This window comes from Helianthus annuus, chromosome 15 (assembly GCF_002127325.2).
Source record: "Helianthus annuus cultivar XRQ/B chromosome 15, HanXRQr2.0-SUNRISE, whole genome shotgun sequence".
Taxonomy (NCBI): Eukaryota; Viridiplantae; Streptophyta; class Magnoliopsida; order Asterales; family Asteraceae; genus Helianthus; species Helianthus annuus.
The window spans coordinates 49,954,396-49,971,836 of NC_035447.2; the positions used below are offsets into that span (position 1 = coordinate 49,954,396).

Here is a 17,441-nt window from a genome sequence, read left to right on the forward strand (position 1 = left end):
ATAATTAACAAATTATATACCTAAATAAGTTTTTAATCTAAATAAGTTTATAATTAACAAATTCAAAAAATTAATGCAAGTCTAGAAAAATTATATACCAAAATAAGTTTATAATTAACAAATTCAAAAACTTGATTTTGGACTGATCTAGCAACTTGAATCAAACCTCAGGGACGAATTTAGCAGTTTTACCTATTCATTAACTGAGGTTCTAACGGTGTTAATTTATTGGACTGAAATAGCAACAGAAACTAGGCTCAGGGACTGTTTTAGCAACAAAACTTGATTTTGGACTGATCTAGCAATTTGAGTCAAACCTCAGGGATGAATTTAGCAGTTTACTCTTTGTAAAACGCAACAATGATTTTCATTACATAATGTAAAACGCAACAATGATTTCGTAAAACGCAACAATGTTTCGTAAAACGCAACAGTGTTTCATAAAACACAACAATGATTTTAATTTGTGGGTTTATGCTATTGCGTTTTAGAAAAAAAGATATTTTATGTGTTTTTTGGTCCATTGCGTTTTAGAAAAAACACATTTTTGAAGCGTTTTTAGTCCATTGCGTTTTAGGTAAAACACATTTTTATGTGTTTTCACTCCATTGCGTTTTAGAATAAACACTTTCTTTTGTGTTTTTAGGCCATTGCGTTTTAGAAATAAGATATTTCTTTGTGTTTTCTGACTATTGCGTTTCAGAAATAAGACATTCTGTTGTGTTTTTGGTGCATTGCGTTTTAGAAAAATGTCATTTTTAGGGTTTTTTTTCCATTGCGTTTTCGCAACTGGGTTTTCAAAATTTTTTTTCGAAAATATAGCAATAGTATACTCGTTTTAAAGATAAAAAACGCTCGTTTTTTTGGTGCAATTTTTATAAAAAAATAATGCCGTATGAAAGAATTATTAACGTTTAAAAAATGGGGGGAATTGGAGGAGAGAGAAACTATTGCCTTGGATTGACTAGAATGCCCCTAAACAAACTCACGCGCCTCTTTTCTTCTCTTCAATTTCCATCATTTAATCTTAGCCCTTGATTAACTAAATGGGTGGTCAAGATCACTTCCTAGCCTTCTTAGCCAAATAAACTTTCTATTGTATCTCCACCTAACGCGCTAAATCAGGGGTATCCCAAAAAAAAAATTATTGGGAAATCAACAATATTAAAAAACGATAATAATTAAATTATTAAAAAGGACAATAAATAAATAAAGTAAAATAAGTGCCTAATAAATTTGTCCTTTTTTCATAGCTTGAAATCGTTTAATCACATCGTCATCTTTTACTTTAAAAAACAAATACCTAAGCAGAGGCGGAACGAACGGATCCAGTGTTATCGCAGTAGCAAACAACAGGATTGTGGATTCTTTTATCGAACCGGTGTTATTGGCAGTAGCAAAACAGGAGACCAGTGCGTAAAGGATGACCAGCGACGTTTGGTTTTCTTCCAGAACCTAAGTGACGATAAGAAAGAATGCCGCCATACGTAGTTTTGTGTGTTTTTTTTGGGCTAATCTAATCAGTTGGGCTTATCTAATCAATTGAGTCATTGTTTCAATCGGGCTCCCTTATTTGATAAATTTGGGTTGGTTATGGGTATACTTGTATTATTTTATGGGTATCTTTTGTATAAAACCAAAAAATATATATATATATATATATATAAAATACACTACGCATACGGACTTCAGCCGTAGCACGGCTACGGCTCACATACCTTTAGTTCCGCCCTTGGCGCTACATGTCACTAATCTAGTGGGCCACGTCACATATACTCATGTTGGCATATATATATGAAGATCATTTAGGAACCTCTATTTATTTATTGCGAGAACCAGTGTGAACACAACCCAAACTACTTAAAAACACACAGAATTGACATTTAGGAACCACCATTTATGGCGATATATATATCTGTGTGACGTGTTTAGAAAGTAACAACTAAATTGACACAAAACACAACGAGTTTTAAGGATACTAACACTAATACTATTTATACATGTTCTAGGCAAACATACCTAACGAAATATAATATAGCTAAGGTAAGTACCCAAGTATCAATCAGTGAACACGAAATCTATCAATTTATCTCTTGCGTAATATCTAACCTAAGTATCTTTTAGTAATCAATAAAATGCAAAACAACCTTTTTTTTTCCTTTCAAAAAGGTTAAGAATCATCTTAATACATTTGCAAAGCAGTTGATTATGGTTCTTATGAAAAAGCTCATCATAGTTAATCATAGTTAATACTAGTGATGAGGGCATAGTGTTAAAAAGTCGTTGCCCTATCAGGTTAACCTCATGTCCCCAAATAACCATGCTATAGACACACCCACTTATCCGGTTCTAGGTAACTAAGTCATTTACTAATCCCTTGTGATCTAAGAGTTTCTTATATTGTTCTAGCACCATAGATTAACGAACCGAGCAAATAACTATTTAGGCTACTCAATTTAAAGAAAACCTTTAACTAGTTTCAAAATCCTTTTAATTAGATTCTTCCCGTAGGTGACCCATACGAATTACCAACCATCAAAAGAGTTTGTCATTTGCCTACTAAACATCCAGCCCTAGACTAATGATCGATATATAGCCTAAAGATAAACAAAGCAGATCTAACATGCATACTAATTTAAACATCAATACTCAACATACAGATCACACTATCACAAGATCGATATATAGCGTAAAGAGTTTGTCATTTGCCTACTAAACATCCAGCCTTAGAAAGATCTAAATCATCCACACAAACTAATTTGAACATCAATACTCTACATACAGATCACACTATCACAAGATCATAAGCAACCCTTACTAAAAACAAACTTTCATAACAAAATCAACCAAATCCTTGCAAAGTATCAAGAATCATCCTACCCTAACCGACTATGGCACGGTTAACTACTCATAGTAACAAACAACACTACCGAATTCAATGAATACATGATTGAAATCAAAAGGACAATGATAATACAAAAGGTCTAACTCAGTTGGATCGATGTCTTGACCTCCTCTACGCTATTCTTCCTTGAATCTTCCTCTTAGTAATCCGATCTTGAATCCTTGTTCTTCAACAACCCTTTTTTCACTATTCTGCTTCCGAGTTCGTCACTTCTTAGGATTTACACATAATCTCATTCTATAAATACGATCTAGGTGATGTTTGGGTGGGTTACCACCAGTAAACAAGATCAGGGTTATGGCACATATACTTGCCACATGTTGCATTACCATATTAGGGTTTCCAATCTTTAGATCGGTGCACTAACTTAGCGCCCACGACTCGTAGCTCGCATATTGGTTCACGTCCCGTAGGGTTATATATCGGGTTTGCCTTCTGCCCATCTTCAGTAATTTCCAAATCTGGCTCGTAAATCGTTCATTTCACCAAGGAATATGCAAAAACACTTAAAACAAATATTTAATCTATTACAAGCAAGGTTTACAAAAAACAACTACCAAAATGAAGGTTTTAACACTATGAAAACATGTTGTCTTTTAGACATATTAAATAGCCTCACACTTGAACATTACTTGTCCCTAAGCAATACATTTCATATAGGGCTGGTATAACGGGTCAACCTGATCTGTTAAGACATAAACATGATAAGACACGAACCCGAAACACGTAAACACGAACATGACACGAATCTTATCGTGTCAGATTTTTGAAACACGAACACGAACCTGTTAATAAACAAGTTACACGAAACGACCTGTTAAGACACGAAAAAATTACCAACGTATCATACGACCTGTTTAAGACACGAACACGACCTGTTATGAAACGGTTTAAGGCACGGACACGACCTGTTTAAGACACGAACACGACCTGTTTAAGACATGAACACGACCGAATTGGGGAAGCTGTGAACCGAATTGTGAATGGTGGTATGCGTGAGAGAGATTTGAAAATTAGGGTTTGGATTGTGTAAAAAGAACCGCGTGTGTTTGTGTATAGTTCATCCAAGGTCCCACGACTAATGACCCCATGTCTACACCCACATATAATATTTTTTTAATTTTTAATTATTAAAATGTACTTAACAGGTCTTAACAGGTTAACGGGTTTTAACCTGTTTAGACACGAAACCTGTTAAGGTCTTATCGTGTCGACCTGTTTTAGACACGAAACCTGCTAAGGTCAAACACGAAACATGATAACTTCGTATAGGTTCGTGTCGTGTTATCGTGTTCGTGTTAGAATTGCCAACCCTAATTTCATAACAGATTCAACTTAACAACCATTTGCACAAAAACTCAAAGCAAGACCAATGTTATTTCCAAATCACAAACCCCAACCCAACTTCCAAGACTAACAAAGGCAAGAGATTGACATCCTCTACAAGTCAATTTAGTGATACATTTTAAAAAACAAGAAGATATTAAGCTTAAACCAGTCCGCTTTTATACAATACCTACATAGTACATACCCTCACATTTTTTCACTCCTCTCGGCTATTTTCTGAAAAAACTAGCATAAGATTTGCTAGATAAACTACTAAACCTCACTACCTAGATATAACTATTATTATCATAGGCTTGTACAAAAATCAACAGCCTATTTCAACAACTAACACTAAACAGATTATAAGGACTTTATTAGGATTTTGGTTTCGGGCTAAAGGTAGTAAATGACCAAACGAAATTTGGTAACAAAGTGGCTAAGTAATACTACATTTCAACTTCTATTTTTAGCTCTTTACTTCTTTTGTCAATCCCTTGAACTTTTTTTTTTTCATTTTTATAGCATAAAGATCTTTGATCCCCATACTTATCTTTTTCTTTATCTTTCTTTTTCTTTTCTTTTTCAGCTTCTTTTCCTGACTGCCATCATCTCTTTATATCTCGTTGAATTATACTATCTAGGGTAATCAAATGAACAAGCTAACAAAAGGGTATACTTGCTCAAATAAGAGGGTAATCAAACGAAAGGGTTTAGACTCAAAAGGACTTCTAATGGAATTATTATAAGGTAGGAATATGAATTGGACAAGGTAAACCAGGGCTCATATATGAATTGAACATGGTAAACAAGGCCCAAACCTGATGGACGATTTTGGAAGTTTACTCCCTAAATTATAGGGTCTGACTATTTACACCTAACTTTTTGCTATTTTCACCAAGTGATGTGATATTAATAAATTTAAATTTGTGTTTTTTTATAACTTCCGATATATAGTGTTTTATAAAAAAACGAATATGGTTTTGCGATGTGCTTATTTTTATGTTTTGATATAAATATTATAAAAACGGAGGTGTATCTAATATAACGTTTTATAAGTCGTTATAAAATTTTATATTCCGTTTTTTATAAAAATTTATGTCAAAACGTAGATAAAAATAAGCACATCATCATAAGACCATATTATTTTTTAGTAAATCATTATATATCAGAAGTTAAAAAAAAACACAAATTTAAATTTATTAATATCCAGTCACTTGATTTAAATAGTAAAAAGTTGAGTAAAAATAGAATCACCCTAAATTAAAAAGATAATATACTTAGGGGGCGTTTGGTTCGCGGAATGTGTAGGAATTAGAATTGGAATCCCTAAGGGTCTGTTTGGTATGTGGTAATGGAATGGACGGGGAAATGGAATGACGAGGTAATGGAATGGATGAGGTAATGGAATTGATCATTACCATTCCATGTCTTGTTTTGTTACCATGTGAGAATGGAATGAACCATTACTTTTTGTTGTTTGGTATGCGAGAAAAGAAGAAGGAATAAAATTGGATGGCGGTGGTCAATGACGGGCGGCGATGGTTGGTGGTGATAGGTGGCAGTTGTAACGGCGGGCGGTGGTGGTCAGAGGTGCTAGTGGTAGCGATGGTGGTGGTCAGAGGTGCTAGCGGTGGCGACGGTGGTGGCGGTGGTGGTCAGAGGTGCTATCGGTGGCGACGGTGGTGGCAGGTGGTAGCGGTGGTGGCGGTGGGTGGTGGTGGTTAATAGTGATGGCGGAGTTGAGTGGCGACGGCGGCGGTGATCGGAGGTGGCATGGTGGCGGCGATGATCGAAGGTGGGTGGCGACAGCGGCGGTGATTGGAAGTGGCAACGACAATGGTGGCAGCGATGATCGAAGGTGGCAACGGCGATGGTGGATGGCGGCGACGACGGTGGCGGGGATGGAGGTGGGTGGCGGGTGGTGGCGGTGGCAGGTGGCGGCGAAGGTGGGTGACGGCGGGGGTTGACAGTGGTGGTGGGTGGTGGCAACGATAGTAGGTTGTGGTGTTGTTAATGAAGGATGGAGAGGGAATGGAATGGAAAAAAAAAACAGGGGGGAGGGATGAAATGATTTTGAGGGAATGGAATGCATTTTGAAATGGGCGATTCCATTCTATCGACCAAACAAACACTCTTTTCTTCATTCCCCCTCAATGGTCTATTCCATTCCACCTCTCATTCCTGCATACCAAACGCTACCTAAGGGAATTGAAATTTGAATTGGAATTGGAATTTTATGGATTCATTTGAAATCCATAGATGTGTTTGGTTGATAAATGTATTAATGGAATTAGAATTTAAAAATACCAAAAAAGACAAAATTACCCCTAGTTATAAACAATTGGCAAAAGTTTTAAAAACAACTATCTTAGATAAAAATTGAAAAAAATATAAAAAATTATAAAAATTCAAAAAAATAATAAAAAATCCAAAAAAATCATAAAAATTCAAAAAAATCTAAAAAATAATAAATATTCCAAAAAATTCTAAAAAATATTAAAAAAATCTAAAAAATCCTAAAAATTTAAAAAAATCTAAAAAATAATAAAAAATCCAAAAAATTCTAAAAAATCAAAAAAATCTAAAAAATAATAAAAAATCCTAAAACTTCAAAAAAAAATCTAAAAAAATAAAAAATTCTAAAAATTCTAAAAAATAAAAAAAATTCTAAAAAATAATAAAAAATCCAAAAAATCCTAAAAATTCAAAAAAATTAAAAAATAATAAAAAATCGAAAAAAATCTAAAAAATAATAAAAAAAATCCAAAAATTCTAAAAAATTGAAAAAATTGAAAAATTGTTTTTTTGAATTTTTTTTATTTTTTTGATTTTTTTAGAATATTTTGGATTTTTTATTATATTTTTAATTTTTTATATTTTTGTTATTTTATAAATTTTTTTGGTTTTTTTTTGGATTTTTGGATTTTTTATTATTTTTTGATTTTTAGATTTTTTTTAGATTTTTTTAGAATTTTTTGGATTTTTTTTATTTTTAGATTTTTCAGATTTTTTTGTTTTTTATATTTTTTTATAATTTTTTGGATTTTTTTAGATTTTTTTGCATTTTTTATTATTTTTTTTGATTTTTAGAGTTTTTTGGATTTTTTTAGTATTTCTTGGATTTTTTATTATTTTTTTGATTTTTTAGGATTTTTAGATTTTTTAGAATTTTTTGGATTTATTATTATTTTTTCGATTTTTTAAATTTTTAGAATATTTTGGATTTTTTTATTATTTTTTGGCTTTTTAGAGTTTTTCTGATTTTTTAGATTTTTTGGTTTTTTTATTTCTTTTTTGATTTTTTAGAATTTTTTGGATTTTTTAGAATTTTTTTTTGATTTTTTTAGAATAATCTGGATTTTTTATTATTTTTTTGATTTTTTTTTTATTTTTTTGATTTTTTTTGATTTTTTTTGGATTTTTTTGGATTTTTTATTATTTTTTGATTTTTTATTATTTTTTAGAATTTTTCGGATTTTTTAGGTTTTTTATTATTTTTTTGATTTTTTAGAGTTTTTTTTTATTTTTTGATTTTTTAGAATTTTTTGGATTTTTTATTATTTTTTGGATTTTTTTATTATTTTTTGGTTTTTAGACAAAAATAAAAGAGGATGGGGTTATTTCTGTAACTTTTGAAACATTCTCGTGGTTTTCGAAACTCTCCTTTGAAATTTAGAAGGAATCTGAATTCCATTAAATAAAGGATTTTGTTGGAATTGAAATCCAATTTCCTTTAACTAATTTGTCCAACCAAACACATAAAGGAATGGAATTCAAGTTCCAATTCTCTTGAAATCCTATGGATTGCTGTCAACCAAACAGGCCTTAAAATTCAAATTCACCCCTACATCATGTCCTTATCTCCATCCTCATCCCCCATTTTCTAAGGGGGCGTTTGGTTTGCGGAATGATTTGGAATTGGAATTGGAATTTGTATAGAAATTAGAATTTGAAGGAATTGGATTTGGAATTTAAACATTCCAATTGGTATTGGAAATTGTTGGAATTGGAATCTCAATTCCATTTTTGTTGTGTTTGGTTTGGGTCAACGACACGGGTCGAAGCGGTACGAGTCAAAACTGTTCGCGTCGAAACGGTACGAGTCAAAACGGTTCGGATTGAAATGGTACGGGTTGAAACGGTGCGGGTCGAAACGCTCGAAGATTCCAATGAATTTACTTTAATTCCTTTACATATAGGAAGGATTTTGAATTCCTTTAATTATAGGAATTTGAAGGAATTAATGCCAAATTCCAATTCCAATGTCAACCAAACACATAAAGATTGGAATTGGGATTCCAATTCCATCAAATTCTCTAAACCAAATATCTTAAGGTAGCGTTCGTTTCATGGAATGGAATGGAATGGAATTAGGAAGTTTTTCTTTGTAAAATTGATCTTGGTTGGGGGAGGGGGGAATTTGAAATCCCATGAATTTCTTTAATCAATGAAATTTGTGACTATTTCAACATTCCATTCCATTCCATTACTTCATTTGAGTGAAGGATTTCTAAGGAATGTTGAAATAGTCACAAATTTCATTGATTAAAGAAATTCATGGGATTTCAAATTCCTCCCTCCCCCAACCAAGATCAATTTTACAAAGAAAAACTTCCTAATTTCATTCCATGAAACGAACGCTACCTAAGAGATGGAATTCAAATTCCAATTCCCTTAAATTCAATTGAATTCATATGAACCAAACACCCGGTTGCTACCCTATACACCTGGGCCTTCCATCGAGTCCCCCGCCCACACAACTTGGTACTTATTCCCGCTTCTTCTCCCCTCCAAAAGCAAAATCAGGTTTGTGTTTATGTTATTCCTACTAGAAACCCATTTGATTAGTGCCCTACTTCAAGAACACAAATGCTCACAATGTTTAGTTACGCTACTGGTCCATTGTTCTTGAATGTCTCACTTTTGAGTAATTTAGACCAATTTCATTTAATGGATTTTAGGTTTTTAACTTTATGAGATGTTTAAACCTGATATCCCTTTTGTGGGATGCTTTTGCTTTTATTTAATAATAAAAAAAAACCAATATACGAGTGGAGATGTTTGAACCTGTGCATATCTGTTTTGAACTGCATCTGTTGCTATGCATTTATAAGTTATATTTGGAACTATATTCTTTTGTATATGCAGTGCAGGGTTGCTTGATAATTTGGGTATCCCATGAGTCATCATTGAGCACTCTGAAAGGAGAGCTATATTTTATGAAAGAAATGGTAATGTGTTTGATATATAAATGTTTCACATTGCTATAGTTTCATCATTTTTCTCTGTTTTGTACAAATTTTGTGTTTATTTATGATTTCTTATAAATTCTGACATCTTTTTTAATAGAATAGACCTAGAAAATGTATTTTAGGAAGTGATTTGTAATTATTATCTTCCCATATTATTGGGTCATGTATTCTGTATATATGTATTGTTATGAATGAGAAAAGGATCAAGGGATTGAACCATATCTTTCATGGTATCAAGAGTCTAGGTTACCCTAACCTGTTTTCGCCGCCCCCCCTCCCCCTCTTTGCCGTCATCCTGTTCTTCACCTTTCACCGATCCTCATGTCTTCTCCAGCTATTCATCCTGCTATCACCGTCAACAACATCAAGAACTCGGTCCCGTTAGTTCTTGATCAACAAACCAACCATTATAATACCTGGGCAGAACTATTCAAAAACCACTGCAAAGCTTATGATTGTTATGATCATCTTCAACCTAAGAAAACCGACTCCTCTACCTCCACCGATAAACAAGCCGCCCCCTCTTCACCAAAACCTACCTATTCCGAGTCATGGGAACGTATAGATGCCATTGTTTTACAATGGATATACGGTACCATCACTCAGGATCTTTTACATACCATCATGAAGAATGACAACACTGCTTACAGTGCATGGACCACCCTTCAAAACCTTTTTCTTGACAACCAGGAGTCCCGCACCATTGACCTTCAAAACAAATTTGCTAATACCCGCCTTGATCAGTTTTCTAGCATGTCCGACTATTGCCAAGCTATGAAACTCATGTTCGACCAACTCACCAGCCTTGGCTCCACTACTACCGAGAAGCAACTGGTCATGCAAATCCTCACCGGCCTCAATGACCAATACGAAAACATTGCTCTCATTCTGCAGCAAACCGTTCCCCTACCGGATTTCTACAATACCCGCTCTCGTCTTTGTCAGGTTGAGGAACGCAAAACGGCTCAGGCAAAGGTTTCGGCACAAGCCGCGGGTACCGCCCTCACCACCACACCGGAAACCTCCAATCGCCCCACTTCTAACAACCGGGATCGGACCCGGGGTGATAACTATGATCGTCGTGGTGATAACTATGACCGCCGGGGACGCGGACGTGGCCGGGGTCGCGGCTCCTACGGTCGGGGTCGGGACAACTACTACAATGGGGCTCCTTGGCAAGCACCCCCTTGGGCCGGCCCACAAACCTCCTGGAATCAATGGCCCACCATACCACCATGCCCCTATCCATCGGCCCAGCACCAACCGCCCCAAACACCGAACCTGGCCCAGGGTATTCTCGGCCCAAGACCTTCCACTTCGGGCAGCGGCAACAGCAACTCGGCCCACTCTTACAACACCGGGTACTCTCCCACGGATATTGCTCAGGCCCTATACAACTTGGCGCTCCAACACAATGACTCCTCCTGGACCATGGACACCGGGGCCTCAGGTACTATGTCTCCTCAACCAACTATGTTCTCATCTATTTTTAATAGCATTATTCGTAACATTATTGTTGGTGATGGCAAAACCATTCCGGTCTTGGGGCAGGGCGACATCACCTTACCACCACCCTTCCCGCCCTTTAAGCTTAAAAACGTCCTTTATGCACCTAACCTTGTCAAAAACTTAATTTCCGTAAGACGTTTTACCACTGATAACCAATTATCTGTTGAATTTGACCCTTATGGTTTTACTGTGAAGGACCTTCGGACCAAGAAACCTATCCTACGGTGCAATAGCTCGGGGGATCTCTACACTCTCAGCCCGTCCAACATCACACACCTTTCTGCTGCTTCCACATTTGCTGCTATTTCCCAAGACATCTGGCATCAACGGCTCGGTCATCCAGGGCCCGCTGTGTTACAAACTTTAAAATCTTCATCTTCAATAAAATGTAGTTCTCCTAAAAATAACTCTAAACTTTGTCCCTCTTGTATTTTTGGGAAACACATTCGTCTACCATTTGCTACTTCGTTTACACATACTTTAATGCCATTTGATCTTATTCACAGTGATGTTTGGACTTCTCCCATTCTTAGTAATGGGGGACACCGTTACTATGTCTTATTTTTAGACGATTACACCAATTTTCTGTGGACTTACCCCATAGCAAATAAATCTGAGTCTTCACCATGTTCAACATTTTTACCAACTTCGTTAAAACTCAATTCAACCGCAACATAAAACAACTTCAATGTGATAATGGTCGTGAGTATGTCAATACTCAGTTTCAAACCTTTTGCAAAAATAATGGAATGCACTTTCGTTTTTCTTGTCCCCATACTTCCTCCCAAAACGGAAAAGCCGAACGTAAAATACGCTCCATAAACAACATTATGAGAACCCTCTTGGCCCAATCCTCTATGCCTAACACATATTGGTCCCATGCCCTTGAAGTTGCCACCTATCTTTTAAACATCATACCCTCTAAAGTCCACAAATTTCAAACACCTACCCATCGCCTTTATCATATCCATCCCGCATATGATCACCTACGTGTATTCGGGTGCATTTGTTACCCTCTCATTCCCCACACCACCATACACAAACTTGAATACCGCTCCGCCCCATGTGTCTTCCTTGGTTACCCTCCAAACCATCGCGGTTACAAATGCCTAGATCTTTCCACTCACAAAATTACAATTAACCGACATGTGCTATTTGACGAGACCATCTTTCCTTTTGCCAACAAACCGCAACCCCCTCTCCAAAACTATGATTTTTTGACCGAACCCATTCACCCATTGCTCCTACCACACTTTCGAACCCCCACGGCCCAACCCATTCTCGTGTCACCAGCCCACCCCTCTCCAACCTCGGCCCACAACCCTCCTGTCCCAGCCCAACATCTGCCATCCAACCCTTTACCCCACCTGAACCCAGCCCAACCTAATTCGCACCCCACCCCAACCGAGCCCATTCCTCATACCCACTCCGAACAACCCGAGCCCACTCAACCCTCACATACCAGCCCATCCCTTACACCTACTACCACCGCTCCTGTGCCTCCGCCACCTACTCGAACAATACACACACGTGCTATGTCGGGTATTACTAAACCAAAACAAATATTTAACCTTCACAGTACATCCATCTCTCCCATACCCAACAACCCTAAAGACGCCCTCTCCAACCCGGACTGGTTTAATGCCATGACACACGAATTTAATGCTTTAATTAAAAATAATACATGGGAACTAGTTCCGAGGCAGGCAAACATGCATGTTATACGAAGTATGTGGTTGTTTCGGCACAAATACAGGTCGGATGGAACATTGGAGCGATACAAAGCACGTCTAGTATGTGATGGTCGTACACAGGAGGTTGGTGTGGATTGCGGTGAGACTTTTAGCCCAGTCGTCAAACCCGCAACTATTCGCACCGTATTATCACTTGCTTTGTCTCAATCTTGGTCAATTAATCAGTTGGATGTAACCAATGCGTTTCTTCATGGGAATCTAAATGAGACGGTTTATATGTACCAGCCGATGGGGTTCCGACACAGAGACTTTCCGGATCATGTTTGTCGTCTTCGAAAATCGCTTTATGGTCTCAAACAAGCTCCCAGAGCATGGTACCAACGGTTTACGGACTTTGTGGTTTCTATGGGTTTTCTACAAAGTAAGTGTGATAATTCACTATTTACATATCATCACGGGGGTGATACAGCGTATTTATTAATTTATGTTGACGACATCATTTTGACGACCTCTTCGGACATTTTACGCACGAAACTCATGGGCTCACTTGCATCCGAGTTTGCTATGAAAGATCTTGGTCCGCTTAGCTATTTCTTGGGCGTTCAGGTTACTCGATCCGCCAACCACATGTTCTTATCGCAACAGACGTACGCCAGAGACATTATTGCTAGAGCTGGTATGCAATCCTGTAACTCGGTCACCACACCGGTTGATACTAAACCCAAGTTAAGCGCCACGTCTAGTCCTACATTTGACAATCCGACGTTATATCGTAGCTTGGCTGGGGCTCTCCAGTACCTCACCTTTACACGACCAGATATCTCTTATGCCGTTCAACAGATCTGTGTCCACATGCATGCCCCAACTGTTGATGATTGGAACGCCCTCAAACGTGTAATACGTTATCTACAAGGCACTTCCTCTTACGGTCTCACACTGTCTCCTTGTAGTCTTGTTTCTCTTCGAGCTTATACAGATGCTGATTGGGCAGGTTGTCCAGACACGAGACGTTCCACTTCTGGTTATTGTGTCTACATGGGTCCTAATCTTCTTTCCTGGTCGTCAAAACGGCAGTCCACTGTTTCTCGCTCCAGTGCCGAAGCTGAATACAGAGCCGTTGCCAATGTGGTTGCCGAAATTTGTTGGCTACGAAATCTCCTCCTCGAGCTCCGTCACCCGCTACGGACCGCCTCTCTCGTCTATTGTGACAACATCAGTGCCATTTATCTCTCAGGCAACCCGGTTCAACATCAACGTACAAAGCACATTGAGCTTGATATCCACTTTGTTCGTGAACAGGTGCAACGTGGCAAGGTCCGCATATTACACACGCCAACGCGTTTTCAGATCGCTGACATTTTCACCAAAGGTCTACCGAAGGTTTTATTTGATGATTTCAGGTCCAGTCTCAACATTCGGCCACCTCTCGCTTCGACTGCGGGGGTGTAATAGAATAGACCTAGAAAATGTATTTTAGGAAGTGATTTGTAATTATTATCTTCCCATATTATTGGGTCATGTATTCTGTATATATGTATTGTTATGAATGAGAAAAGGATCAAGGGATTGAACCATATCTTTCATTTTTATTGAACGAAAAATAGCTATTGACAAAAGCAAAGATTGACTCCATTGATTTTCTTAATCTTCTATGCATAGGAAACAAACCCTTTTCTTATTATTAAAAAATAAATAATAAACCGGGTCAAGGCCCATGCATAAGTTAACATATTTGCTATATTGTGATAACTTGACTCACATAGTTATTTCGTCATTGGTTCTCATTCATCGTCTAAGTCCTTTATATTGGTTATATATTTCAGAACATTTGAAACTCACTGCTTTGCAACATCAAGTTAACATATTGTAAATCGATGTTACAAGCGACATTCTCCTACAACATTTGTTTTATGTGCAAACAAGGTCATGTTATAAAAAAAAACTTATAGGTCTAGTATTAGTAAAAAAAAAATTCATACAGTTTTGTTATCGACTTATGGTATTTGAGCATTGTTTTTGCAATCTTAAGTTGCAGGCAAAATTAAAATCAATGGAGGCACAACTCAGTGAAGCCCTTTAGTCCAGTGGGAACAAGTACAAAAACAACTCAGACTCAACGGAAGGCATATAGGCTGCAGCTGTAACCAAGAAGCTTGAAGAAGAACTCCTGAAATGAGATGCCCTTGTTGAGGTATGCTATTTCATACTTAAGATAACACAAAATGACATAAACAAATAACTTAAAACACTGTATTGCTGGACAAAAACAGACAGTTCAAATCACATATGCAAGAACTAGTTGGCATTATAATCATTGTTCGAATAACTTTGGATTGTGTAACTCAAATGGTTTAGATAAACTTTGGGTTGTGCTTTAATTTCAAGCGGGTCAAATGCTGTTTTGGGGCTGTTTCTGTGTTGTTTCCGGGCCGTCATCAAGGATGTGTTAGCAAAAGGCATGGATAATGCTGAAATGTATGATTTCGATTAACCCAAGCTCGAAAATAATAACTAGATATTTAAACTTCTAAAACAGTTTTAGAAAATTTACTAGAAATCAAGTTTAGAAGAAAAAGATAACAAGACAAAATAGTTAGTTGTTAGAGCATTCACAATGGTATGCTGTATGTATATTATACTGTTTAGATGAAATTTTTGCTTTGTTGGCCTTTATAGTATCCCAATGCCTGTTTTTGAGCGGAACACCTAAAATGGAGTATGTGAGAGAGGAAGGAGAGGGAAGGGGGCGTTTATGAGGCTGTGAGAGGGGCAATCTGGTAAACTATCCAAGTGGAGGCGATTTTGAGACCCTCCATTTGTGGATGCTATTAGTGTATAGACCGCAGTAAGACGTTTCTTGTTGCAGCTGACATGGAACCGTCAAAGATGGATATCTATAAGGCTCGAGCTGAAGTGGCTTCTACCAAAGGAACTGATGTAAATATGCAGGATGCTCCTGTGACTCAGAATGGTACTCAAGAGAGAGGAGATTATCCTGCTTAGATGGAAGCAGATGCCAAGGTTAGTAGTAACACATGTATTGCTACCTTTTGTCTGTATATCTGTTTCATCAACCGCAAACATTTAATATTGCAAAAATTTGTTGATTACAATTCGTTTTCCATTTATAACCCTCAAAATGCTTTGGTATCTACAAGCAAGATGTGTTGCAGGGCACTCAACTTCTAGCCATAGATGTTGCTGCAGTACAAGATTTCTAAGCTCTTAGAAGAACTTTGAACCGATTTGGCATTAGCAATTGCAATCGCCTTTCTCCTGCTGCCACCTGTGAGTCTCACCATCCTTATGATAAATTAGAGGCGGCTGCCCTGACCCACTTGTGTTTTACTTCTAGCGGATCAGTTATGATGTAAATAAAATGATGTAATGTTGATGTTTTAAAGCAGGGATTTAGATATAGGCAAAAAGATCAAATACAAATAATCTTAACATACTAGACATACAAATTGAAGGAAAACTCAAAAAGACAAGGTGGCATTTTTTGTAATTACCACCAACTATCAAAGTTACTATACAAATGTGAACTCAACCAAAAATACCTAAAAACACAATTTTTTTTAACATTTTTTATTAAAAAATCGCTACATTTTGTTAGCAAAAAAAAAAAAAAAAAAAATTTCGCTGCTACTAAAAGTAGCGATTTAAAAAAAGATGTTAAAAAAATAAAATAAAATAATTTGTGTTTTTTTTTTTTTTTTTTTAGATTTTTTTAGGTTTTTTGGGGGTTTAGTTTTTAGCATTTTAGCTTGGGTGGGGTGTGTGTGTGTGTGTGTGGGGGGGGGGGGGGGGTTTAGTTTTTAGCATTTTAGCTTGGGTGGGGGGGGGGTAGGTTTTTTAGGTATATTTGTAGAGTAACTTTGATAGTTATTGATAATTACAAAAATGCCACTTTGTCTTTTTGAGTTTTCCTTCAATTTGTATGTTTAGTATGTTAAGATTATTTATACAAGAACTTTACCCTTTAGATATAATGTAAATAATTTCTAATATGTTTGTATTCCTTGTAGGTGGTATACGTGCCACCATTTCCACGTGCCAGAAAATGGTCGAGTGTAGATGGAGAGGATGACATTTTAGAAATCGATTTGCTAGGACCAAGTCTTGATTACCTCTTTGTCTATTGACTTGTGTGGAGGAAAATTCAAGGGCAGGTGCAACGGGTTTGGTTCTGAAGTATATGTTAGTGCTGTCTAGCAGATCAACACAAGTAGAAACTTTAGATAAGTTCTGAAATCACGACGTGGTGGTTGCAAACAGAACACTAGAAGCAGCCCTCAAGGATACCGATTTGGTTGATAACCTCTTCTCAAACTGTTGAATATGTCAATTCATTTTGTAAACATATCTGGTCTTGTTAACTTAGTGAGTCTATCAATGTTAAGATTGTTTGTATTTTTTTTTTTGTAGTTTGGAGTAATATGTGTCGAAGAGATCAAGCTGATATGAGGTGTGATCTCACTTTCCTCCAACATCAGATGCCAGTTCGGGTTTATATATGAAGTGTCTTAGATTATGCTTTATTGTATCTGAAATGGATTAGTGTTTCGCAATTTTGGTGCATATAAACTTGTTTTGATTACAAACCAATAACTGAATCAACCAATTGTTGAGCATATAATAGCCTACTCCAATAACCAAACCAACCGATTTCAACATGTTGCATTAGCATGTTTTGATTACACGGTGTATATCATAGTATATTTATTATTCACAGAAGGTTATCAATATATTGCA

The 17,441-nt window shown here is 36.6% G+C and overlaps 1 long non-coding RNA gene across 4 annotated transcripts; it reads left to right on the top strand.

The window, feature by feature from the left end:
* The first annotated feature begins 8,933 nt into the window (after nt 1-8,933).
* On the top strand, nt 8,934-17,253 carry LOC110909651. Of its 4 annotated transcripts, XR_004881993.1 has the most exons (7): nt 8,934-9,037; nt 9,380-9,462; nt 14,716-14,877; nt 15,363-15,707; nt 15,849-15,974; nt 16,715-16,998; nt 17,115-17,253. It is a non-coding gene; the product is annotated as an uncharacterized LOC110909651 (long non-coding RNA). The 4 variants fall into 4 exon arrangements; XR_004881990.1 differs by having other exon boundaries at nt 15,363-15,974; XR_004881992.1 differs by having other exon boundaries at nt 15,553-15,974.
* The last annotated feature ends 188 nt before the right edge of the window (nt 17,254-17,441 follow it).